Here is a 13,002-nt window from a genome sequence, read left to right on the forward strand (position 1 = left end):
TTTTTTTCAAGTTTCTTACAAACTAGTGAAACTTTCTTAGGAGCTGATGTTGGTTTCATACCTTCCTTCTCCAAACCCCCTCCTACCCTCCTAAGCTATTTATTCTGGATTTCATTTTTTGAAACTATACCACATCTTTCTTAGAAACTCTTTTTATTCCTATAATTTTTACATAATACATTTAATACATCTCATTCGCTGTCAAAGTTCTGTTCCTTGGAAATGGCTTCCTGTTTAAAATGCCCCTTCCTGATGTGTTACCAGTTTTATTCCATAGAGCGGAAGTTGGCCAGTTAACACTGTGATCCTTCAGAGCAGGGTAAATAATTCAGTGGTAATCCACTGTGTGATTTTTCTTTTTCTTTTTTTTTTTGAGACGGAGTCTTGCTCTGTCACCCAGGCTGGAGTGTAGTGGCACGATCTTGGCTCACTGCAACCTCCGCCTTCTGGGTTCATGCCATTCTCCTGCCTCAGCCTCCCAAGTAGCTGGGACTACAGGTGTCCATCACCACACCCAGCTAATTTTTTAAAATATTTTTAGCAGAGACGAGGTTTCACCATGTTAGCCAGGATGGTCTCAATCTCCTGACCTGGTGATCCGCCCACCTCGGCCTCCCAAAGTGCTGGGATTACAGGCTTGAGTGGGCCGACTGTGTGATTTTTCAAGCCAGTGTCCTGAAAATCAAGGGTCTTGTTTTCACATCCAACTAATATGAAGGCTAAGGTTCACAAACTGGTGTTTGAAACAACATTTCTCATCCTCCCAGCAATTCACAGCTTCAAGAATGTTTATCAGCTGCTGACATTGGATGAGAGACCCAGTGGATGCCTTGCTTTAAAATCGTGAGGAGATAGTAAACACACATTGCCCTAACTGAGCCTTGGAATTCTTTGAGGGAGAACTAAAAGTCAACAGCAGAAATTATCTGCACTACTAATTACACTTCCAGGGACTTGGGTGAAAGGTCTTATTGTGAGGAATTGTGAATCGTTGTGTCTACCAAGGTCAGCCCTGTCCTGACATAACTTGCTGGATACAATTATAAATGAATTAGATATGACAGCCTAAACCCTCTGTTAACTCCAAAGTCACAAAAGACTCTATACAATAAATTCACAACAGAATAGACACATGAAATCTGATTTTAAAATAAAAGTATATGACTTTGTTTTGCTTGGCTCCTACCAAACTTAAAGCATTCTGTCCTTTCATGAGGTTGTAGACAGCTTTTCTCTAGAGAAAGCCAGAAAATTCTCTCCTTTACTGCCTAGAAAAACTTCAATAACCAAGAACTGGCATAAAATCTGCCTTTACAAATCTCCGTTTCTGGTACAGAGTGACAGGAATATGAGCCCCGGCATTCAACGAATCCCCTTTGTGTATTAATAATCCTCAAACATGGCTGTGAAAAATTATGAAGCATGCCCATTTGTGGTGCATCATCCTTAGCTGCATGTGATTGGTTTGTTTGCCTCCTGGTTCTTTGAGTATACTGATCTGCATGTCAATTTGGGAACAGGGTGAGAAGCTGTTGATTTTAGGGTAAAAAAGTTAAGAATATTTAATGGCTACATTTTTCTCAATTTCTTCCCTTAAATCAATGAAACATAGAACTCAGTTTTTTTTCTTATGTAAAATCCATCTAAAGTAGTAAGAGGTAATGCTCACCAAATGCTTTCCATGCACCAGGTACCACACAGGGATCTTGCATCCATTTATTCACTTACTCTCAATAACAGCCTTATGAGTTAGGTACACAGAGATATAAAAGGAACAGGGCCCTTTAAAAAACGGTGTCTTTGTCAGTTTTGTGTTGCTATAACAGAACGCCCAAAACTGAGTAATTTATAATGAACAGAAATATATTGGTTCATGGTTCTGGAGGCTGGGAAGTCCAAACTCCAAGACCAACGTTTGGTGAGGGCCTTCTTACTGTGTCATCTCATGGTAGAAGGTGGAAGGGCGAGAGAGAAAGAGAGAGAGAGCACCAAACTCCCCCTTTTATAGCAAACTCACTCCAGTGATAGTGGTAGTGGCAATTCACTCCACCCTCATGGCCTAATCACCTCTCATTAGGCCTCATCTCCCAACACAGCTGCATTGGGGATTGTTTCCAGCACCAGCTTCTTGGGAAATACATTCAAACCATAGCAAATTGGTTCCTAAGAAATTAGCTTTTATATGAAAACCATCAAGAACAGCATGTATGTGCCTTGCACTAAATATTGCCTCCTGACTTAGCTTTGAGACAATGAAGAGCTGAATGTGCTTGCCATTTCAATCATTAATATGCCACAAAAGACTGTAGTTAATTAGAGCAGAGTGTCTCAAACATTAATATCTACCCAACTCACCTGGCAATCTTGTCAGAATGCAGATAATGTTTTCATGGGTCTGAAGTGGGGTCTGAGAATTTGCAGATCAAGCTGATGCCACTTTGCCACTTCTTAGAGCACACATGAATTGTGGAGAACCAGAAAACAGACTTGATAGAACCACAAGACAGGAAGGGCAGCTACTGAGCATCTTCAAGATGACAGGGATAACTGCCCAAGGTTCACAAATGGCCAAGTGAGCTAACCCGGTGGATGGTTTAGGGCAGAACTAGGGTGAGGCATGACAGGCACCAGGGCACAAAATCCAAGGAAACCCCTGCTCTCAGGTACCCATCTGCCTGTGAGAGTGAGTGTCATCTTCAATTTGTGTCATAGACATTTTGCTTGCCTTCCTCTAGTTCCTGTTCTGATTTGCTTATCAAATCAACCTCATCCAGATGAGAGATCTTACCTCATACTAAATTTTCCTGGTAATTCTGGGCTCTGGTGGCTCTGAGTCACAGACAGAGAGAGGAGTGGGGCAGCCTGGATAGCACCCAAGACCCTCCTTCCCATGTCAGAGACACTGTCAGGTGAGATTACTAGATGGGCTCCAAGTGAGGTTCTGTGAGGATCCACACAGTGTGGATGCTGAAGCCATTCCATACTGTGCCCCAGAGAGTTATACTACTTATGTGGCATTCTCCCCAGGGAGCCTTGCATTGTAGATTCTGGTTTTATTTGCTCAAAGTTATTCATTAGGCCGGGACATTCTGTTAATGGCATTTAATGAATAAAGTCTCTTCCTCCTAGCAGATATTGTTAGTCTCTTTCCCCATTTGTTTCATTGCCACAAAGCTCAGACCAGAGGCATTCTACTGTTAAGCAAGTGAATGGATACAAGGCCAGCAGCTTCCACTCTTTCCTCCTGTCTCCTTGAGGCACAATTTTTATGTGTTCAATGATTTTTGGCTCACTTGGTAATAGTATTATCAGCAGTTTGCAGGAAGTTTGCATAATTCACACAACTCGTGTAAGTGGAGGAGTCAGGAGTAGTTCTCAGCAGTTGACTCCAGAGCCTATGTTTTTAATCCCACAATGGACTCCTTTAAAGTCTGTGCTGACCACAAACCCTCCTTCCTTCCCACACCTTTCTGGGTCTGTGAGCCTGGCCCATATGGATGGCATCAATGGGTTTCCTTGACCTCTAGCCTCTTGTCGACTTGGGTCAGTGGGGATGGGCAGAGGTCGAAGAGAGGAGAAGATGAGACTGGGCATTTATTCATCCTGATCCCCTCCTCCAGGGTCACCTCAGGCTGGACTCCATCCCTGGACTAGGTCACAGGTGCTCTCAGGTGGCCCTCTCTGTGAACTGGGTTTGAGTGATCCCTCTTTCTCTTGCCTCTTCAGTTCCAGAGGTGCCCAGGTCCTGTGTTATCCCTTATGGTCTCCAACACCACACCCAAACCTTTATAATCATTTTATTAAACTTCCTTGAATGATGCAATCTGAGTGTGATGTCTGTTTTCAGCCAGGATTCCCCCAGTTGGACTCTCACATACCTGTGGACCTCAAGTGCTCCTTCATATGTGTTTTCAATGAACTTCATCCAAACCACATCAAATGGCTGTGTGTAACACTAAGGAAATGTCATATTGTCTCCTAGTCCTCTACCATGGTAAGCTAAACTTTCATATTTTGAAAGTTCTCCCTTATTTTTAATGAAATAAGCTGTATGTGTCCTATATTGCACATCAATCTTACTGTGTGGGATGTCACAGACAGTGACATTCAGGATATTTTGAGTCCTTTCTTCCTCTCAGCTCTCCTGGGACATAGATTAAAACTGTCATCTTCAATTAAGAGAGAAGCCAACTCCAGCAGAAAGCCCGACTTTCTCAAGGTCACTGCAAGTTGTTGACGAGGGCAACATCCAGGCTCTGGCTTCCTGCCTTCCCTATGGCTTTCTTAGACTTCTGCAGAAACCCAGAAGTGTGTCCATTTTCTGCCTGGTATGATTAGTCCATGGGATGAATTATATGGAAAACAAAAATAACTGGCATAAATATCCCTGATGAATATAGAGGCAAAAATCCTTAATAAAATACTAGCTAACCAAATCCAACCGCATATCAAAAAGATAATCCATTATGATCAAGTGGGTTTCATACCAGGGTTGCAGGGATGGTTTAACATATATAAGTCAGTAAATGTGACATGCCACATAAACAGAATTAAAAACAAAAATCACATGATTATATCAATAGACACAGAAAAAGCATTTGACAAAATCCATCATCCCTTTATAATTAAAACCCTCAGCAAAATCAGCATAGAAGGTACATACCTTAATGTAATAAAATCCATCTATGACAAACCCACAGCCAACATAATACTGATTGAGGAAAAGCTGATTTCCATCACACTTTATTGAAGAACTGCAAATGGACTGAGGCAGCCCTAAATCTGAGCCTATTGTGGTTGCAGATGTTGTTGGAAATCGGTGACCACTCTGGGCAGCCCACTGGGGGCTCTTTAGGCAGCTCCTCCCCTCTCGTCACCCCAGCTCCTCTATTCCCACTATAATTAGAAATTTTTCATGGCCCCAAAATAGCAGCATGGAACTCTGCAATGTACCAATTCGTAAGTGCCATATTTACTACGTATTGGTAAATCACTCTGGATACTAATTGGATCTTAACTGTATCTGTTTGATTGTTTTTAATAGAAAAAAGTGAAGTTTATTCTTTAGGAAATAAGTTTACAACGGACCACATGTGTGATTGTAGACAAATTTGCTTTGAACATTTAAAAACAATAAGAAGACATGACAGACTCCTTGAGCTGTCCTCAGAATGTATCTCAGGGACAGAATCAAGCAAGAGCTGTTTTAGGTTGACCCCTTGGGGTTGCCTGGGGATTGTTTACCTTTTTTCAGAGGCAATACAGGGCTGGAGTCCTACCCTGCTCTGATCCTTAAGAGACTCACACTCCCCCATCCCACTGTGTCCAGTAGGGTCTGCAGATGAGTTTTCATCACATGTTTGTGTGCTCCTCCCTCTGCAGTTGACTTTGTACCTTTCTTCCTGTCCTGGACTGTCAGCAGGTGTTGTTGGAGGCTGGAGAGCTACCTGAGTCTCACTGAAGAATTTTCACTATAAATGAAGGCACTGCAGTCTCAAGACTATGACAGCAATTGATATTGTCTGTTTCTACCATATGGAGACATTAAGATGTTTTACCAAGTATCATGGTATTTTAGCAGCCTCTGTAAATAAAATGCAAAATGCTGCAGCCCAGCCTCTTGTTTCTGCTGCTGGAGGCTGGGAAGAGAGACAAGGGCTGACATGGAGGATGTGAAATCTGTAAAACTCTTTAAGCTTCACTTGGCTGAGGGTTGGTAGTCTCCTCCCTGGCCAAACTGTCTGGAAGAATTGTAAACAAGAGATACATTTGCTTGATTTAAGTTTTACTCATCGTTTTATTATGAAGAAATTTAACCGTATAGCAAAGTTGGAAGAATTTTACGGTGAACATCTGTGATATGGGCTGAATCATATTTTTATGTTAAAGTCGTAACCCCGGGTATCACATAATGTGACTGTATTTGGAGATGAGCTCTTTGAATAGGTAGCCAAGTTACCATTATGTGTTAGGGTGGGCCCTCATCCAATCTGACTGGTGTCGTTATGAAGAAGAGGAGATTAGGACATCCACATGCATAGAAGGAATATCGTGTGAAGACACAGCAAAAAGGCAAAGAAAAAGGCCTTAGAAGAAACCAGCCCTGCCAACATCTTGATCATAGACTTTTAACCTCCAGAACTCTAAGTCAACAAATTTCTGTTGTTTAAGCCACTCAGTTTGTTATGGCAACCCCAGCAAACTCATATGAGCCATGTGATGATATTGAACTGTAAATCCAAGGTATGTGTGTGAATCCGTTTCCTCCCCAGGAGGTTCCATGGCCCCCGTGTGCATTTGTCCACCCCATCCCAGGATCCTTTGAACTGAGTATGAAGCAGGGAAGCCTTTATAAACATGGAAGGAAGCCTGACTATGTTATTTCCCCTGGAACAAAAGGTGTCAATCTACACCCGTCACCTAGATTGCACTGTCATTATCCTTGCTTTATTGTGTGTCTACTTACCACTCCATCCCTCTGTCATCCATCTTCCCACTTGGTTTAAATTTACATAAGCCCAGAAGCATGTTAGCTGGAAAAGTCATTCTGACCTGAGAATAAGCCCCTGATAGCCCTCTCTATCCCAAGGATTTCAGGCTAATCTGGTCACTGAAGTTATTCAAGGTGGAGCCTCAAATGGAACTTCAGAGAGAAGTGGTCTCATTGCAGTCTGCTGCTGATAATCTTCACAGATATGGGTAGACAAGCTTCTGGAACCTTGGCTCGGTAATACCATGTGAATTTTAGGGCACTGCTCTTGTTAGAAGTGAACCCCTCTTCAACAGCTATACTGAACTGCCAAGGACAGGCGCCTGTGGCCCTCCAGGGAAGATACTGGAGGGAGAGATTCCTTTCATTTTTGTCTTTTGAAAGAGACTCAGTTTGTCCTTCTTGTGATCTTTTTCTTAATCATTCATGCTTGACACTGAGTATGTACTCATCATTGATATCAGTGATAATTGTGCATTTCTGATGCACAAGTAATTTAAACAGATGAATAAAAACAATAACTTTTTTTTTTCTTTGAGAGGGTCTAAATTCTAATGCTGTGCCTCACTGATCTCTCTTTGAAAATTCCTGTGGTACCTATTATCCATATCACTGATCTTGGCCCTTCCAGTCCACTCAGTGTCACTCCACTTTTAATTTGATCTGACTGTTGGTTGCAAACTCTTAGAAGGCCCATCCAGTCTAAAACATACTACTTTTTCCTGCCCCATCCATCCAAGGTCCCTCCCAGCGCACATACTAGGTCCTTACTAAACATGTTTTGAATGAAGGGCCTGATGGAAGCATTTCCATCTATCTTTTGTGGGAACCAATACCCAAAGCTTCACTGATCTCCTGCTAGTCTATCTGTCAGAGATCATGGCTCTGGGGTCTCTGGAGGAGACAGACACAGACTGAAATGATCCTCATGAGTTAAACGGGCAGGTGACTGCAGTCAGTTGATGCCTCTATGACCAAAGCTTTTCCTCTTATTAATCATTGTCTCCACTGCTCTGCCCATCTAAAGTCTCCCTTCAAGGTCTAGCCAGACACTTGTGTCTCTAAAGCCTTCCCTGAATACTCCATCCAAAGTAGTACATGGTGGCAAAGAACAACCAGCCAGTTTCTGATAATATATCTAATAAATATGATATATAAATACATACATATATGTACACACACATATATATATACACATATGTAATATGCTTTTTTACCTTCAACATTTTTACATTTGGCAGTTTGGTTTCAAGTTTAGTATAATGTTATTGTTAGTATAACAGATATGCCCCCATCACAGGTAGAGGGTACACAGTAGGTCGCATTACTTTTATTAATCAAATTTAACTCCTAGGAGCCCCCATTCTGCCAAACCCAAGAAAGCATTTTGCTTCTTTGACTTCCTGGGTGATAAATTAATCCAGGATGTCAGTTCTTGTGTTTAGTGCCTTCTAGAAAGCTGGAAAATCCACTAAAGCAGAATCTCTTAAGCTTCCATGTGCATGTAAAGCCTCTGCAGACCTTATTGAAATGCAGGTTCTGATTTGGTGGGAAGGAGGCCCAAGACTCCACATATCTGATGACCTCCCTGGAGATCCCTGCACTGCCACTTTGTACACCACAGTCAGAGCAGCAAGGCAAGAGGAGGCCCTATCATGGCAGGCTGGGCCCTTGTTCATTGCTGAGCTGTGTATATCTGGTCCCCCAAGCCCTATTGTATCCCAGGGCCCTACCTGCTCGTGGTGGGATTTACTCAGGTGGCTGAAGGCTGCACTGCTGTCACTGTTGTGTCAGCGACAGACATCTCAAGGCTCCCTCTAAAGAAAGTCTCTTGCATACAGTACTATGGTCACTCTGTAACTCCGAGGACTCAACCCCCACCAGTACAGCTTTGTACACACACACACACACACACACACACACACACACACACACACACACTTCCATAGTGTTAGCATTTCCAACATGACCACATGCTGTAAACAGAATGAGTCTTCTCCCTTCACACTCTAAACCCGAAAGTAGAGCCTAGGACTATTCTAGGCTTTTCTCTCTCTTGTGCTGTAAGTGACTTTCAGGTCCCTGATGTCCTGATTGCCAGATTTCTTATATGAAGTCATCCCTGTTCTTCAGAGGTGTGGTGATGATATTGAAGGTGTGTGTGTGTGAATTCCTCTCCTCCCCAGGAGGTTCCCTGGCCCCTGTGTGCATTTGTCCACCCCATCCCAAGAACCTTTGAACTAAATATGAAGCAGGGAAGCCTTTATAAACATGGAAGGAAGCCTGATTATGTTATTTCCCTTGGAACAAAAGGTGCCAATCTACTCTCTCTGTATGTATGTTACAGGAATCACACACACTCACACTAAAGGCCACAGGTAGAATTCCTCTCGAGCTGCACTGTAGAATTTGGTGGTTAGGGTTACATGCAGAAGTGTGGCTAGTCTAAATTGAGATGAGTTGTGTGGACCTAGAAAATCTGAGACAGGTCTCAGTTAATTTAGAAAGTTTATTTTGCCAAGGTTGAAGATGCGCGCCCGTGACACAGCCTCAGGAAGTCCTGAGGACATGTGCCCAAGGTGGTCAGGGCACAGCTTGTGTTTATACATTTTAGGGAGACAGGAGACATCAATAAATTTATGTAAGAAGTACATTGGTTCAGTCTGGAAAAGTGGGACCAATCGAAGCAAAGGCAGGAAGACACCAAGCGGGGAGGGGGCTTCCAGGTCACAGATACATGAGAGACAAATGGTTGCATTCTTTTGAGTTTCTGATTAGCCTTTCCAAAGGAGGCAATCAGATATGCATTTATCTCAGTGAGCAGAGGGATAACTTTGAATAGAACGGGAGGCGGGTTTGCCCTAAGCAGTTCCCAGCTCGACTTTTCCATTTAGCTTAGTGATTTTGGGGGCCCAAGATATTTTCCTTTCACAGTTGTAACTGTAAAATACATGCAGAATTTCAAAGAATTTAGTAAAACAATTAAAGATTAAAAAAATATATCTCATTGATAGTGTTCATATTGGTTATATGTTGATGGAGTGGAGGGGATAAAAACTTTTCTTCTGTCCTCTCAGATTCAGTGCCTGGGATGAGAAAATGCTACTGGAAAAAGAAAGATTAACATGAGAAAAGGCACATACATTTTTATTGATGTTAATATTTTTATGTGCACAAGTACTGCGCAGAAAAGTATAAACCCCAGAAAGCTGTTAGACTTGGCGGCTTAGATACCTTTTTTTTTTTTTTTTTTTTTTTGAAATGGAGTTTCGCTCTTGTTGCCCAGCCTGGAGTGCAATGGTGCAATCTTGGCTCACCGCAACCTCCGCCTCCTGGGTTCAAGTGATTCTCCTGTCTTAGCCTCCAGAGTAGCTGGGATTACAGGCATGCGCCACCACGCCCAGCTAATTTTGTATTTTTAGTAGAGACGGGGTTTCTTCATGTTGGTCGGGCTGGTCTTGAACTTCCAACCTCAGGTGATCCGCCCACCTCAGCCTCTCAAAGTGCCGGGATTACAGGCGTGAGCCACCGCGCCTGGTTGATACCTTTTTAACAATGGGTTATTGATTGAGGAGAGGTGACTGGACAAAGGAAAGAGTTGAGGCTTCCAGGGCTAATAAGTGACGAGGAAATCTATAGGGGGAACAAATGGAAGGTAGGGTTATTTTAGTAAGGTTTAATTGGTGCTGGCTCCTCGTATCCAGTGATAAGGGTCACCCTCTTCATTGTAGTCCAGGAGAGAAGGGAAACCTACGCTCTGATTTTAGGCAGAAAAGGAGAGGGCAGAGAGTTCATCTTGCTCCTGCCGTTTCTCAGTTGCCATCAGCTCAACATAATCAATATGCCACAGTAGCACATTTTTGGGTGGCATATCCTAATCCTGTTCATTGAAATGACAATATTTTGAATGCTTCAGGTTAAATAAAATACCTCATGAAAATTGATTTCATCTGTTTCTCTTTGTTTTTTAATGAGGCTAATAGAAAATTTTAAATTACATATGCAGCTCACATTCCATTTCCATTGGACAGAGCTGCTCTAGGGAGAAAACAGTTATTTGTTAAGCAAATTATTTTGGACCCTTGGAAAGGGAGAAAATAGTCCACAGAGTAAGGCATGAAAAGAAAGGAGGAAAACCACAGAGCTGGAGATAGGAGCTTGAATTGGCAGAAAGAGCAGAGGACACTTGTTAAAAGCAGGAAATCCAAATATTCATTTACATTATTTTCAAGTTAGTGATGTGAACCCTCTTTGTCCCTCTTGAATTTCAGGAAAATCTGCTCAGAGGCTTTCAAGGAAAATAAAGGGTAAGAGGCTAGTTCAGCTCTCTCTGGTGTGAAGTGGGGTTATGAAGCCACAGATTGTTAAGTAGTGAATGGCAATTTGTGAGAAGCAGAAAAGTCCAAATCAGAAGCCTGTATGCACAATGAGAGCCTCCAGAAAAATGCAGAATTCTTAGGGAGACAATTGAAATAATTAAGAAGCCATGGAATGGGCTTGTGGGTCTTGCAAGTGGGGCAGCCTTACAAAAGGGGTCACCCAGATGTCATTTTCTGGACAGTAGAGGCTCTATCAATGAACACAGCATAGTTTCCAGCACTTTCTTATGAAAATTTGCAAACAGTCATCAAAGTTGAGATAATGGTATAATAAGCACCCATATACTCACTACCTAGTTCTATCGTTAACATTTTACTCTCTCTCTCCCTCTCTCTCGCTATATATATATTTAATTGGCCAAGTGTGGTGACTCATGCCTGTAATCCCAGCACTTTGGGAGGTGGAGGCAAGAGGATCGCTTGAGCCAAGGAGTTTGAAACCAACCCTGGCAACATAGAAAGCCCTCATTTATACAAAAAATAAGAAAAATAGTCAGGCATGGTGGCATGTGCCTGTAGTTCCAGCTACTTGGGAGGCTGAGGTGGGAGGACTTTTTGAGCCCAGGAGTTCGAGGCTGCAGTAGGCCATGATCGTGCCACTGCACTCCATCCTGGGCAACAGAGTGAGACCCTATCTCAAAAAAAAAAATTACACATCTATTTCTTTATCAAATCCTCCATTCATAATTCCTCTTATTTTTGATGCATTTTGAAGTAAATTCCATACATCAGTGTACATCCTTCTAAATAGTGTGTGGCTGGGTGCAGTGGCTCACGTTTGTAATCCCAGCACTTCGGGAGGCCAAGGCTGGTGGATCATCTGAGGTCAGGAGTTTGACACCAGTCTGGCCAACATGGTGAAACCCCATCTCTACTAAAAATCCAAAAATTAGCCGGGCATGGTGGCGGACGCTTGTAATCCCAGCTACTTGGGAGGCTGAGGCAGGAGAATTGCTTGAACCCGGGAGGCAGATGTTGAGAAGTAGCAGGACTGTGCCATTGCATTCCAGCCTGGGCAACAAGAGTGAAACTCTGTCTCAAAAAATTAAAATAAAATAAAAATACCATAGTGTGCATATTGCAGGGGATCAAGGTATGCCTCCCCAAAATATGCCACTTTGGCCTAAGGATTATTTTGAGCCATAGACAATTGAGACTCAATGGATGCAGGAAGAGTTCTCTTTCTTCCCCTCTTCTGCCTAAAAGAAGGGCATAAATTTCCCTTTGTGAGGTGTTTCTCTGTCCTATACAAGAAAGATGAGAGCAACTCATCACCAGAGACAGAGTTGGCATCAACGAGTTTACATAAACAGACCGAAGGAAAATAACATTCAGCTTCCATTAATTTCTCACATAGGTTGGTGTAAAGGTAATGCAGTTTCTGCCAAAGTAATGACAAAACTGCAATAAATTTTGCACCAACCTAATATTTCCTGTCACTTTCCCATAATTTATCACTCCTAGAAGCTCAAACCTTTTTTCCTTTGTTAAAATGATTAAAATGGTATGTAAGCCCCAAGTCTAACTGCTTCTTTGAGTTTCACTTCTTTTCTGTGAACTCCCATGTGTGTAAAACATTAAAACATTTTGTGTTTCTGTCCATCTGTCTTTTTACATTCTTTGTTGTTATTGTTGTTTTGTTGTTGAGACAGAGTCTTGCTCTGTTGCTCAGGCTGGAGTGCTACGGCACGATCTAGGCTCACTGCAACCTCCGCCTCCTGGGTTCTACCAATTCTCCTGCCTCAGCCTCCCAAGTAGCTGGGATTACAGGCACGTGCCACCATGCCAGGCTAATTTTTGTATTTTTAGTACAGATGAGGTTTCTCCATGTTGGCCAGGCTGGTCTCAAACTCCTGACCTCAAGTGATCCACCCACCTCGGCCTCTCAAAATGCTGGGATTACAGACATGAGCCACCATGTCCGGCCAATCTGTCTTTTTTCAGTTAAATTTACAGCCACTGTAAATTTTAAAAAGCAACCACTCTTCTGATATTTTTTTCCCACCATAGGTTAGTTTTGCCCTTTCTTGAAATTCATGTAAATGGAATCCTACTGTGTGTACTCTTTTGATAAGGCTTCTTTTACTCAGCATGATATTTTGAGATTCATCCATGTTGTTGCAAAGCACAGCA

General features: G+C 42.5%; 1 protein-coding gene across 7 annotated transcripts in view; it reads left to right on the plus strand.

Moving 5' to 3' along the window:
* Positions 1-13,002, plus strand: part of LOC117979235 (WW domain-binding protein 11-like) — a 268,867-nt gene that overhangs the window by 229,963 nt on the left and 25,902 nt on the right. For 4 of the 7 annotated variants that reach the window (XM_063594550.1, XM_063594547.1, XM_063594549.1 and 1 more), the window contains 2 exons: positions 3,848-3,994; positions 5,420-6,243. The exons of 1 other annotated variant lie outside the window; for it this stretch is intronic. The gene's annotated coding sequence lies outside the window, so the exon portion shown is untranslated. The remainder of the gene's footprint in view (positions 1-3,847; positions 3,995-5,419; positions 6,244-13,002) is intronic. 2 more of the 7 variants (XM_063594548.1, XM_055107453.2) reach the window with 2 other exon arrangements.

This window comes from Pan paniscus, chromosome 12, assembly GCF_029289425.2.
Source record: "Pan paniscus chromosome 12, NHGRI_mPanPan1-v2.0_pri, whole genome shotgun sequence".
In the NCBI taxonomy this organism is placed as follows: Eukaryota; Metazoa; Chordata; class Mammalia; order Primates; family Hominidae; genus Pan; species Pan paniscus.